The sequence below is a fragment of the Arachis hypogaea genome, chromosome 11 (assembly GCF_003086295.3).
Source record: "Arachis hypogaea cultivar Tifrunner chromosome 11, arahy.Tifrunner.gnm2.J5K5, whole genome shotgun sequence".
Classification (NCBI taxonomy): domain Eukaryota; kingdom Viridiplantae; phylum Streptophyta; class Magnoliopsida; order Fabales; family Fabaceae; genus Arachis; species Arachis hypogaea.
The window spans coordinates 53854038-53867130 of record NC_092046.1 but is presented as its reverse complement, the minus strand read 5'-3'; the positions used below and the strand labels follow the sequence as shown (position 1 = coordinate 53867130).

Genomic DNA, 13093 nt, shown 5'->3' with positions numbered 1-13093 from the left:
AAGCTTAGAGTGGATGTTCAAACCTTCAAACAGAAAGAAGGTGAATCCCTCTATGAAGCTTGGGAGAGATATAAGCAATTGACCAAAAAGTGTCCTTCTGACATGCTTTCAGAATGGACCATTCTGGATATATTCTATGGTGGTCTATCTGAACTATCAAAGATATCATTGGACCATTCTGCAGGTGGATCCATTCACCTAAAGAAAATGCCTGCAGAAGCTCAGGAACTCAATGACACGGTTGCTAATAACCAATTCATGTACACTTCTGAGAGGAATCCTGTAAGTAATGGGATGCCTCAGAAGAAGGGAGTTCTTGAAATTGATACTCTGAATGCCATATTGGCTCCAAACAAAATATTGACTCAGCAAGTCAATATAATTTCTCAGAGTCTGAATGGAATGCAAGCTGCATCCAACAGTACTTAAGAGGCATCTTCTGAGGAAGAAGCTTATGATCCTGAAAACCCTGCAATAGCAGAGGTGAATTATATGGGTGAACCCTATGGAAACACATATAATCCCTCATGGAGAAATCACCCAAATCTCTCATGGAAGGATCAACAAAAGCCTCAACAAGGCTTTAACAATGGTAGAAGAAACAGGTTTAGCAATAGCAAGCCTTTTCCACCATCCACTCATCAAAAGACAGAGAGTTCTGAGCAGACCCCATCTAGCTTGGCAAACATAGTCTCTGATCTATCTAAGGCCACTCTAAGTTTCATGAATGAAACAAGGTCCTCTATTAGAAATTTGGAAGTACAAGTGGGCCAGCTGAGTAAAGGGATCACTGAAACCCCTCCTAGTACTCTCCCAAGCAATAGAAGAAAACCCAAAAGGAGAGTGCAAGGCCATTAAATTGATCATCATGGCCGAACCTACAAGGGAGGGAGAGGACGTGAATCCCAGTGAGGAAGACCTCCTGGGACGTCCAGAGATCAATAAGGAGCTTCCCTCTGAGGAACCAAAGGACTCTGAGGCTCATCTGGAGACCATAGAGATTCCATTAAACCTCCTTATGTCATTCATGAGCTCTGATGAGTATTCTTCTTCTGAAGAGAATGAGGATGTTACTAAAGAGCAAGTTGCCAAGTACCTTGGTGCAATCATGAAGCTGAATGCCAAATTATCTGGTAATAAGACTTGGGAAGATGAACCTCCCTTGCTCACCAATGAACTGAGTGATCTGGATCAACTGAGATTGCCTCAGAAGAAACAGGATCCTGGAAAGTTCTTAATACCTTGTACCATAGGCACCATGACCTTTGAGAAGGCTCTATGTGACCTTGGGTCAGGGATAAACCTCATGCCCCTCTCCGTAATGGAGAAACTGGGAATCTTTGAGGTCAAGCTGCCAGAATCTCATTAGAGATGGCGGACAACTCAAGAAAACAGGCTTATGAACTAGTAGAGGACGTGTTAGTAAAGGTTGAAGGCCTTTACATCCCTGCTGATTTCATAATCCTAGACACTGGGAAGGATGAGGATGAATCCATCATCCTTGGAAGACCCTTCCTAGCCACAGCAAGAGCTGTGATTAATGTGGACAGAGGAGAGTTGGTCCTTCAACTGAATGAGGACTACCTTGTGTTTAAAACTCAAGGATCTCTTTCTGTAACCATGGAGAGGAAGCATGAAAAGCTTCTCTCACTACAGAGTCAACCAAAGCCCCCATAGTCAAACTCTAAGTTTGGTGTTGGGAGTTTCCAACCTTGCTCTGAACATTTGTGAGGCTCCATGAGAGCCCACTATCAAGCTATTGACATTAAAGAAGCGCTTGTTGGGAGGCAACCCAATGTTATCTAATTATATTTATTTATTTTCTCTTTGTTATTTCATGTTTTATTAGGTTGATGATCATGTGGAGTCATAAAAACTACTAAAAAATCAAAAACAGAATGAAAATAGCATTGAAAACAGCACACCCCGGAGGAAGGGCTTACTGGCGTTTAGCATCTGGCTGGCATTTAACGCCAGAACAGAGCATGAAACTGGCGTTAAACGCCAAAAATAAGCAGCAATCTGGCGTTTAAATGCCAGGATTGCACCCAGAGGAAAGCTGGCGTTAAACGCCAGAAACATGTACCATACTGGCGTTCAACGCCAGAAACATGCTATAGACTGGCGTTGAACGCCCAAAACAAGCAAGGAAGTGGCATTTAACGCCAGAAACATGCTGCAATCTGGCGTTAAACGCCAGGATTGCATATATAGGGCGTTTTAAACGTCTAAAAGGTGCAAGGATGAGAAATCCTCAAACACCTCAGGATCTGTGGACCCCATAGGATTCCCTCAGGATCTGTGGACCCCACAGGATCTCCACCTACTTCTTCTCTCCTCTTCACACCTTTCCATAACTCTCTTTCCCAAATACCCTTCACCAATCAACTCAATCACTATTCCCCATCACCTCTTCACCACTCACATCCATCTTCTCTTCCCCATAAACCCCACCTACCTTCAAAATTCAAAAAATTTTCCCTCCCAAACCCAACCCTAAATGGTTGAACCCTAAACCCCTTCCCACTCCTATATAAACCCCTCATTCCTTCTTCATTTTCACACAATAAAACCCTCTCTTCTTCCCCTTGGCCGAAACCATCTCTCTCTCCCTCTCCTCCATTTTTCTTCTTCTTCTACTTCTTTCTTTCTTCTTTTGCTCGGGGACGAGCAACCATTTTATGTTTGGTGTGGTAAAAGCATAGCTTTTTATTTTTCCATAACCATTCATGGCACCTAAGGCCAGAGAAACCTCTAGAAAGAGGAAAGGGAAGGCAATTGCTTCCACCTCTGAGTCATGGGAGATGGAGAGATTCATCTCTAAGGTCCATCAAGACCACTTCTATGAAGTTGTGGCCAAGAAGAAAGTGATCCCTGAGGTTCCTTTCAAACTCAAAAGGAATGAGTATCCGGAGATCCGAATTGAGATTCAAAGAAGAGGTTGGGAAGTTCTCACCAACCCCATTCAACAAGTCAGGATCTTAATGGTTCAAGAGTTCTATGCAAATGCATGGATCACTAGGAACCATGATCAAAGTGTGAACCCGAATCCAAAGAATTGGCTCACCATGGTTCGGGGGAATTACTTAGATTTTAGTCCGGAAAATGTAAGGTTGGCGTTCAACTTGCCAATGATGGAAGTAAACGCACGCCCCTACACTAGAAGAGTCAACTTTGATCAAAGGTTGGACCAAGTCCTCATGGACATATGTGTGGAAGGAGCTCAATGGAAAATTGACTCAAAAGGCAAGCCGGTTCAACTAAGAAGGCTTGACCTCAAACCAGTGGCTAGGGGATGGCTAGAGTTCATTCAACGCTCAATCATTCCTACTAGCAACCAGTCTGAAGTTACTGTAGACCGGGCCATCATGATCCATAGTATCATGATTGGGGAGGAAGTGGAAGTTCATGAGATCATACCTCAAAAACTCTACAAGGTGGCTGAAAAGTCCTCTAATTTGGCAAGGTTAGCCTTTCCTCACCTCATTTGCCACCTCTATAATTCGGCTGGAATTGACATAGAGGGAGACATCCTCATTGAAGAGGATAAGCCCATCACTAAGAAAAGGATGGAGCAAACAAGAGATCATGGACCTCAACATGAGCATGAGGAGATTCCTCACCATGAAATCCCTGAGATGCCTCAGGGGATGCATTTTCCTCCACAGAATTATTAGGAGCAAATCAACACTTCCCTAGGAGAATTAAGTTCCAACATGGGACAACTAAGGATGGAGCACCAAGAGCATTCCATCATCCTCCATGAAATTAGAGAAGATCAAAGAGCTATGAGGGAGGAACAACAAAGACAAGGAAGAGACATAGAGGAGCTCAAGAGCACCATTGGTTCTTCAAGAAGAGGAAGACGCCACCCTCACTAAGGTGGACTCATTTCTTAATCTCCTTGTTTGTTTATTTTCCTATTTTTCGATTTTTGAGCTTTACGTTTATTTATATTTGTATCTTATTACATGATCATTAGTGTCTAAGTGTCTATGCCTTAAAGTTATGAATATGAATCCATCACCTCTCTTGAATGAAAAATGTTTTAATTACAAAAGAACAAGAAGTACATGGTTTTGAATTCATTCTTGAAACTAGTTTAATTATTTTGATGTGGTGACAATACTTTTTATTTTCTGAATGAATGCTTGAACAGTGCATATGTCTTTTGAAGTTGATGTTTATGAATGTTAAATATGTTGGCTCTTGAAGAATACAAAAAAAGGAGACATGTTATTTGATAATCTGAAAAATCATAAAAATGATTCTTGAAGCAAGAAAAAGCAGTGAATACAAAAGCTTGCAAAAAAAATAGCGAAAAAAAAAGAAAAAGAAAAAGCAAGCAAAAAAAGCCAAAAGCTCTTTAAACCAAGAGACAAGAGCAAAAAGCCAATAGCCCTTAAAACCAAAAGGCAAGGGTAATAAAAAAGGATCCAAGGCTTTGAGCATCAGTGGATAGGAGAGCCTAAAGGAATAAAATCCTGGCCTAAGCGGCTAAACCAAGCTGTCCCTAACCATGTACTTGTGGCGTGAAGGTGTCAAGTGAAAACTTGAGACTGAGCGGTTAAAGTCAAGGTCCAAAGCAAAAAGAAGAGTGTGCTTAAGAACCCTGGACACCTCTAATTGGGGACTGTAGCAAAGCTGAGTCACAATCTGAAAAGGTTCACCCAATTATGTGTCTATGGCATTTATGTATCCGGTGGTAATACTGGAAAACAAAGTGCTTAGGGCCACGGCCAAGACTCATAAAGTAGCTGTGTTCAAGAATCAACATACTGAACTAGGAGAATCAATAACACTATCTAAATTCTAAGTTCCTATAGACGCCAATAATTCTGAACTTCAATGGATAAAGTGAGATGCCAAAACTATTCAAGGGGCAAAAAGCTACAAGTCCCGCTCATCTGATTAGAGCTAAGTTTCATTGATATTTTGGAATTTATAGTATATTCTCTTCTTTTTATCCTATTTGATTCTCAGTTGCTTGGGGACAAGCAACAATTTAAGTTTAGTGTTGTGATGAGCGGATAATTTATACGCTTTTTGGCATTGTTTTTAGTATGTTTTTAGTATATTTTAGTTAGTTTTTATTATGTTTTTATTAGTTTTTAAATAAAAATCACATTTCTGGACTTTACTATGAGTTTGTGTGTTTTTCTGTGATTTCAGGATGTCTACTTTCCAACGCAATTGAGAGCGCGCCAATTGGGCTTCTGTAGCTCCAGAAAATCCACTTCGAGTGCAGGGAGGTCAGAATCCAACAGCATCTGCAGTCCTTTTTCAGCCTCTGAATCAGATTTTTGCTCAGGTCCCTCAATTTCAGCCAGAAAATATCTAAAATCACAGAAAAACACACAAACTCATAGTAAAGTCTAGAAATGTGATTTTTATTTAAAAACTAATAAAAACATAATAAAAACTAACTAAAATATACTAAAAACATACTAAAAACAATGCCAAAAAGCGTATAAATTATCCGCTCATCACAACACCAAACTTAAATTGTTGCTTGTCCCCAAGAAACTGAAAATCATATAGGATAAAAAGAATAGAATGTACAATAAATTCCAAAAACATCTATGAAGATCAGTATTAATTAGATGAGCGGAGCTTTTAGCTTTTTGCTTCTGAACAGTTTTGGCATCTCACTTTATCCCTTGAAGTTCAGAATGATTGGCTTCTATAGGAACTCAGAATTTAGATAGTGTTATTGATTCTCCTAATTAAGTATGTTGATTCTTGAACACAGCTACTTTATGAGTCTTGGCCGTGACCCAGAGCATTTTGTTTTCCAGTATTACCACCGGATACATAAATGCCACAGACACATAACTGGGTGAACCTTTTCAGATTGTGACTCAACTTTGCTAAAGTCCCCAATTAGAGGTGTCCAGAGCTCTTAAGCACACTCTTTTTGCTTTTGGACCACGACTTTAACCGCTCAGTCTCAAGTTTTCACTTGACACCCTCACGCCACAAGCACATGGTTAGGGACAGCTTGGTTTAGCCGCTTAGGCCAGGATTTTATTCCTGTGGGCCCTCCTATCCACTGATGCTCAAAGCCTTGGATCCTTTTATTTTTCCCTTGCCTTTTGGTTTAAAGGGTTACTGGCTTTTTCTGCTTGCTTTTCTTTTTTTTTTCCACAAGCTTCTCACTGCTTTTTTTTTTTCTTCAAGAATTAATTTTATGATTTTTCAGATTATCAAATAACATTTCTCCTTTTTCTATCATTCTTTCAAGAGCCAACAATTTTAACATTCATAAACAATCAAATTCAAAAATATGCACTGTTCAAGCATTCATTCAGAAGACAAGAATTATTGCCACCACATCAAAATAATTAAACTGTTTTAAAATTCGAAATTCATGTACTTCTTTTTCGTATTCAATTAAAAACATTTTTCATTTAAGAAAGGTGATGAATTCATTTTCATATCTTTAAGGCATAGACACTTAGACAGTAGTGATCATGTAATATAGACACAAACATAAATAGATATAAGGCATAATTTTCGAAAAACAGAAAATAAAGAACAAGGAAATTAAAGAACGGGTCCACCTTAATGATGGCGGCTTGTTCTTCCTGTTGAAGATCTTATGGAGTGCTTGAGCTCCTCAATGTCTCTTCCTTGCCTTTGTTGCTCATCTCTCATAACTCTTTGGTCTTCTCTAATTTCATGGAGGAGGATAGAATGCTCTTGGTGCTCCACCCTTAGTTGTCCCATGTTGGAACTTAATTCTCCTAGGGAGGTGTTGATTTTCTCCCAATAGTTTTGTAGAGGAAAATGCATCTCTTGAGGTATCTCATAGATTTCATGATGAGGAATTTCCTCATGCTCATGGTGAGGTTCTCTTATTTGCTCCATCCTTTTCTTAGTGATGGGCTTGTCCTCATCAATAAGGGTGTCTTCCTCTATGTCAATTCTAGCTGAATTGCAGAGGTGACAAATGAGATGAGGGAAGGCTAACCTTGCCAAAGTAGAGGACTTGTCTGCCACCTTGTAGAGTTCTTGGGATATAACCTCATGAACTTCTACTTCCTCTATAGTCATGATGCTATGAATCATGATGGCTCGGTCTATAGTAACTTCAGACCAGTTGCTAGTGGGAATGATTGAGCGTTGGATAAACTCCAACCATCCCCTAGCCACGGGCTTGAGGTCATGCTTTCTTAGTTGAACCGGCTTTCCTCTTGAATCTCTCTTCCATTGAACGCCCTCTTCATAAATGTCTATGAGGACTTGGTCCAACCTTTGATCAAAGTTGACCCTTCTAGTGTAGGGGTGTGCATCTCTTTGCATCATGGGCAAGTTGAATGCCAACCTTACATTCTCCGGACTAAAATCTAAGCATTTTTCCCGAACCATTGTAAGCCAATTCTTTGGGTCCGGGTTCACACTTTGATCATGGTTCTTGGTGATCCATGCATTGGCATAGAACTCTCTAACCATTAAGATTCCGACTTGTTGAATGGGGTTGGTGAGAATTTCCCAACCTCTTCTTCGAATCTCATGTCGGATCTCCGGATATTCACCCTTTTTGAGCTTGAAAGGGACCTCGGGGATCACCTTCTTCTTGGCCACAACTTCATAGAAGTGGTCTTGGTGCAACCTTGAGATGAATCTCTCTATATCCCATGACTCGGAGGTGGAAGCTTTTGCCTTCCCTTTCCTCTTTCTAGAGGTTTCTCCGGCCTTAGGTGCCATAAATGGTTATGGAAAAATAAAAAGTAACGCTTTTACCACACCAAACTTAGAAGGTTTGCTCGTCCTCGAGCAAAAGAAGAAAGAAGAGAGTAGAAGAAGAAGAAATAGAGGAGATGGAGGGGGCTTAGTGTTTCGGCCAAGGGGGAGAAGTAGTGTGTATGTTGTGTGAAAATGAAGGAGTGAAGATGGGTTTATATAAGAGTGGAGAGGGGGAATGGTTCGGCCATTATGGGTGGGTTTGGGTGGGAAAGTGGTTTGAACTTGAATGGTGAGGTAGGTGGGGTTTTATGAAGGATGGATGTGAGTGGTGAAGAGAATTGTGGGATTTGATAGGTGAAGGGTTTTTGGGGAAGAGGTATTGAGGTGATTGGTGAATGGTTGAAGAAGAGAGAGAGAGGTGGGGTAGGTGGGGATCCTGTGGGGTCCACAGATCCTGAGGTGTCAAGGATATCTCATCCCTGCACCAAGTGGCGTGCAAAAATGCCCCTTTCTGCCAATCCTGGCGTTAAACACCAGGCTGATGTCCGTTTCTGGCGTTTAATGCCAGCTTCTTGCCCGTTAAACGCCAGTCTGGTGCCCATTTCTGGCGTTAAACGCCCAGAATAGTGCCAGACTGGGTGTTTAACGCCCATTCTGCTACCCTTACTGGCGTTTAAACGCCAGTAAGCCTCTCTTCCAGGGTGTTCTATTTTTCATTCTATTTTTCAGTCTATTTTTGCTTTTTCAATTATTTTTGTGACTTCACATGATCATCAACCTACAGAAAACATAAAATAACAAAAGAAAATAGAAATTTAACATAGATAATTAAAGATTGGGTTGCCTCCCAACAAGCGCTTCTTTTAATGTCAATAGCTTGACAGTGGGCCCTCATGGAGCCTCACAGATGTTTAGAGCAATGTTGGAACCTCCCAACACCAAACTTAGAGTTTGACTGTGGGGGCTCTGTCTGACTCTGTATTGAGAGAAGCTCTTCATGCTTCCTCTCCATGGTTACAGAGGGATATCCTTAAGCTTTAAACACAAGGGAGTCTTCATTCACTTGAATGATCAATTCTCCTCTATCAACATTAATTACAGCTTTTGCTGTGGCTAGGAAGGGTCTGCCAAAGATGATGGATTCATCCATACACTTCCCAGTCTCTAGGATTATGAAATCAGCAGGGATGTAGTAGTCTTCAACCTTTACCAAGACATCCTCTACAAGTCCATAAGCCTGTTTCTTTGAATTGTCTGCCATCTCCAGTGAGATTTTTGCAGCTTGTACCTCAATGATCCCTAGCTTCTCCATTATAGAGAGAGGCATGAGGTTTATACTTGACCCTAGGTCACACAGAGCCTTCTCAAAGGTCATGGTGCCTATGGTACAAGGTATTGAGAACTTCTCAGGATCTTGTCTCTTCAGAGGTAATTTCTGCCTAGTCAAGTCATCCAGTTCTTTAGTGAGCAATGGAGGTTCATTCTCCCAAGTCTCATTACCAAATAACATGGCGTTTAGTTTCATGATTGCTCCAAGGTACTTAGCAACTTGCTCTTCAGTAACATCTTTATCCTCTTCAGAGGAAGAATACTCATTAGAGCTCATGAATGGTAGAAGTAAATTCAATAGAATCTCTATGGTCTCTGTGTGAGCCTCAGATTCTCATGGTTTCTCATTAGGGAACTCCATGGAGGCCAGTGGACATCCATTGAGGTCTTCCTCAGTGGAGATCACTGCCTCTTCCTCCTCTCCAGGTTCGGCCGTGTGGGTCATGTTGACGGCCTTGCACTCTCCTTTTGGATTCTCTTCTGTATTGCTTGGAAGAGTACTAGGAGGGAGTTCAGTAACTTTCTTACTCAGCTGACCTACTTGTGCCTCCAAATTTCTAATGGAGGACCTTGTTTTAGTCATGAAACTTTGAGTGATTTTAATTAGATCAGAGACTACAGTTGCTAAGTCAGAGTGGCTTTGCTTAGAATTCTCTGTCTGTTGCTGAGAAGATGATGGAAAATGCTTGTTATTGCTAAACCTGTTTCTTCCACCATTATTGTTATTGAAGCCTTGTTGAGGCCTCTGTTGGTCCTTCCATGAGAGATTTGGATGATTTCTCCATGAAGGATTGTAAGTGTTTCCATAGGAATCTCCCATGTAATTCACCTCTTCCATTGCTGGGTTCTCAGGATCATAAGTTTCTTCTTCAAATGAAACTTCTTTGGTACTGCCTGTTGCTGCTTGCATTCCAGACAGACTCTGAGAAATCATATTGACTTGTTGAGTCAATATTTTGTTCTGAGCCAGTATAGCATTCAGAGTATCAATCTCAAGAACTCCTTTCTTCTGACTTATCCCATTATTCATAGGGTTCCTTTCAGAAGTGTACATGAATTGGTTATTTGCAACCATTTCAATGAGTTTCTAAGCTTCTGCAGACGTCTTCTTCAGATGAAGAGATCCTCCAGCAGAGCTGTCCAATGACATCTTGGACAGTTCAGACAGACTATCATAGAAGATACCTATGATGCTCCATTCTGAAAGCATGTCAGAAGGACACCTTCTGATCAATTGCTTGTATCTTTCCCATGCTTCATAGAGGGATTCACATTCCTTCTGTCTGAAGGTTTGGACTTCCACTCTAAGCTTGCTCAATTTTTGAGGTGGAAAGAACTTTGCCAAGAAGGCATTAACTAGCTTTTCCCAAGAGTTCAGGCTTTCTTTAGGTTGTGAGTCCAACCATGTCCTAGCTCTGTCTCTTACAGCAAAAGGGAAGAGCATAAGTCTGTAAACCTCAGGATCAACCCCATTAGTCTTGACAGTGTCACAGATTTGTAAGAATTCAGCTAAGAACTGATGAGGATCTTCTAATGGAAGTCCATGAAACTTGCAATTCTGTTGCATTAGAGAAACTAATTGAGGCTTAAGCTCAAAATTGTTTGCTCCAATGGAAGGGATAGAGATGCTTCTCCCGTAGAAGTCAGGAGTAGGTGCAGTAAAGTCACCAAGAACCTTCCTTGCATTGTTGGTGTTTTCGACTGCCATGGCTTCTTCTTGTTTGAAAAGCTCTGTTAGGTCCTCTACAGAAAGTTGTACTTTAGCTTCTCTCAGCTTTCTCTTCAAGGTCCTTTCGGGTTCAGGATCAGCCTCAACCAGAATGTCTTTGTCCTTACTCCTGCTCATTTGAAAGAGATAAGAAGAAAGTATGGAATCATCTATGTCACAGTATAGAGATTCCTTGAGGTGTCAGAGGAAAAGAAAAATAGAAAGAGAAGAATTCGAACTTATCAAGAGGGGTAGAGTTCGAATTGTTGATAGTGGAGGAGTGTTAATCCATAAATAGAAGGATGTGAGAAGAGGGAAAGAATTTTTGAAATTAAAGTAAAAGATTTTGAAATAATTAAAAGAAATTTTGAAAATTTGGTAAAGGTTTTTCGAAAATTAAGATTGGGAAAGAAATTAAGTGATTTTTGAAAAAGATTTTGAAATTAGAAATCAAAAAGATATGATTGAAACTTAATTTTGAAAAAGATGTGATTGAAAAGATATGATTAAGAAGATATGATTGAAAATCAAATAGAAAAAGGAAAGTTTTAAAATTAAAGTTGATTACTTGACTAACAAGAAATTAGAAGATATGATTCTAGAATTAAAACTTTTGATCCTTTCTTAATAGGCAAGTAACAACTAGAAAATTTTGAATTGAATCACTAATTGTGGCAAGGATTTTCGAAAATAGTAATAAAAAAAATTGAAAAGAAATTGATTTTGAAAAGATATGATTTGAAAAAAAAAATTGATTTTGAAAAATTATGAATATTTGAAAAAGATTTGAATTAAAAACAAAATCTTCCCTCTAGTGTCTTCCTGGCGTTAAACGCCCAGAATGGCATCCATTCTGGCGTTTAACTCCCAAAATCCTACCTTTTTGGGCATTTAACGCCCAGCCAGGTACCCTGGCTGGCGTTTAAATGCCAGTTTTCCTTCTTCACTGGGCGTTTTGAACGCCCAGCTTTTTCTGTGTAATTCCTCTGCTGAATGCTCTGAATCTTCAATTTTCTGTGTTATTGACTTGAAAAGACAATTAAAAAAATTTTTTTGAATTTTTAAATGATGAGAAACAATAATAAAAGAATGCAACTAAGATCAAATAAACAATGTATGCAAGACACCAAACTTAGAAGTTTGTATACTAAGGACTATAACAATTTGAAAATGCATATAGGAAACAACAAAAGACACAAAATAAGAGAAATTAAAGATCAGAGCACTGAAATCATCAAGAACAACTTGAAGATCAATGAAGAACATAATGCATATATTCGAAAAATGCAAGAAGAATAAAAACATGCAATTGACACCAAACTTAAAAATTGATATTAGACTCAAACAAGAAACATAAAATATTGTTTATTTTTATGGTTTTATAAATTTTTTTGTGATTTTGCGAAAATTGAGTGGAGAAGAAAGGGATTCAAAATTTTTAATAAGAGTTCCAGGAATCATTGCAATGCTAGTCTAAGACTCCGGTCCAGGAATTGGACATGGCTTACTAGCCAGCCAAGCTTTCAAAGAAAGCTCTGGTCCAAAACACTAAACATGGCCAATGGCCAGCCAAGCTTTAGTATATCATTGCTCACAACAGCAAAATTAATAGAAATCAACAAGCTCTTGTGATGATAAGTTGAAACCTCGGTCCAATAAGATTAGACATGGCTTCACAGCCAGCCAGACTTCAACAAATCATCATGAAACTCTAGAATTCATTCTTAAAAACTCTAAAGAACAAAATAAAAAAAATTTTTGTATTTTAAAAATTTTTCGAAAATAAAAAGTAAAATTACCTAATCTAAGCAACAAGATGAACCATCAGTTGTCCAAACTCGAACAATCCCCGGCAACGGCGCCAAAAACTTGGTGCACGAAATTGTGATCATCAACAATGGCACCAAAGACTTGGAGCTCTCAAACGTGAATCACACTTTGTCACAATTCCGCACAACTAACCAGCAAGTGCACTGGGTCGTCCAAGTAATACCTTACGTGAGTAAGGATCGATCCCACGGAGACTGTCGGCTTGAAGCAAGCTATGGTCATCTTGTAAATCTCAGTCAGGCAGATTCAAATGGTTATGGAGGATTAATAATTAAAAGATGAATAAAACATAAAATAAAGATAGAGATACTTATGTAATTCATTGGTGAGAATTTCAGATAAGCGTACGAAGATGCTTTGTTCCTCCTGAACCTCTGCTTTCCCATTGCCTTCTTCCAATCATTCATACTCCTTTCCATGGCAAGCATTATGTTGGGCATCACCGTTGTCAATGGCTACTTCCCGTCCTCTCAGTGAAAATGTTATACGCACGCTGTCACCGCACGGCTAATCATCTGTCGGTTCTCAATCATGTTG

At 39.7% G+C, this 13093-nt stretch overlaps 2 non-coding genes across 2 annotated transcripts; one reads left to right on the top strand and one right to left on the bottom strand.

Moving 5' to 3' along the window:
- LOC112726014 (small nucleolar RNA R71) lies at positions 1-108 on the bottom strand. The gene has a single exon (XR_003165087.1). It is a non-coding gene; the product is annotated as a small nucleolar RNA R71 (small nucleolar RNA).
- Positions 109-10222: 10114 nt separating this feature from the next.
- On the top strand, positions 10223-10330 carry LOC112725061 (small nucleolar RNA R71). Its single transcript, XR_003164191.1, has one exon. It is a non-coding gene; the product is annotated as a small nucleolar RNA R71 (small nucleolar RNA).
- Positions 10331-13093: the final 2763 nt, after the last annotated feature.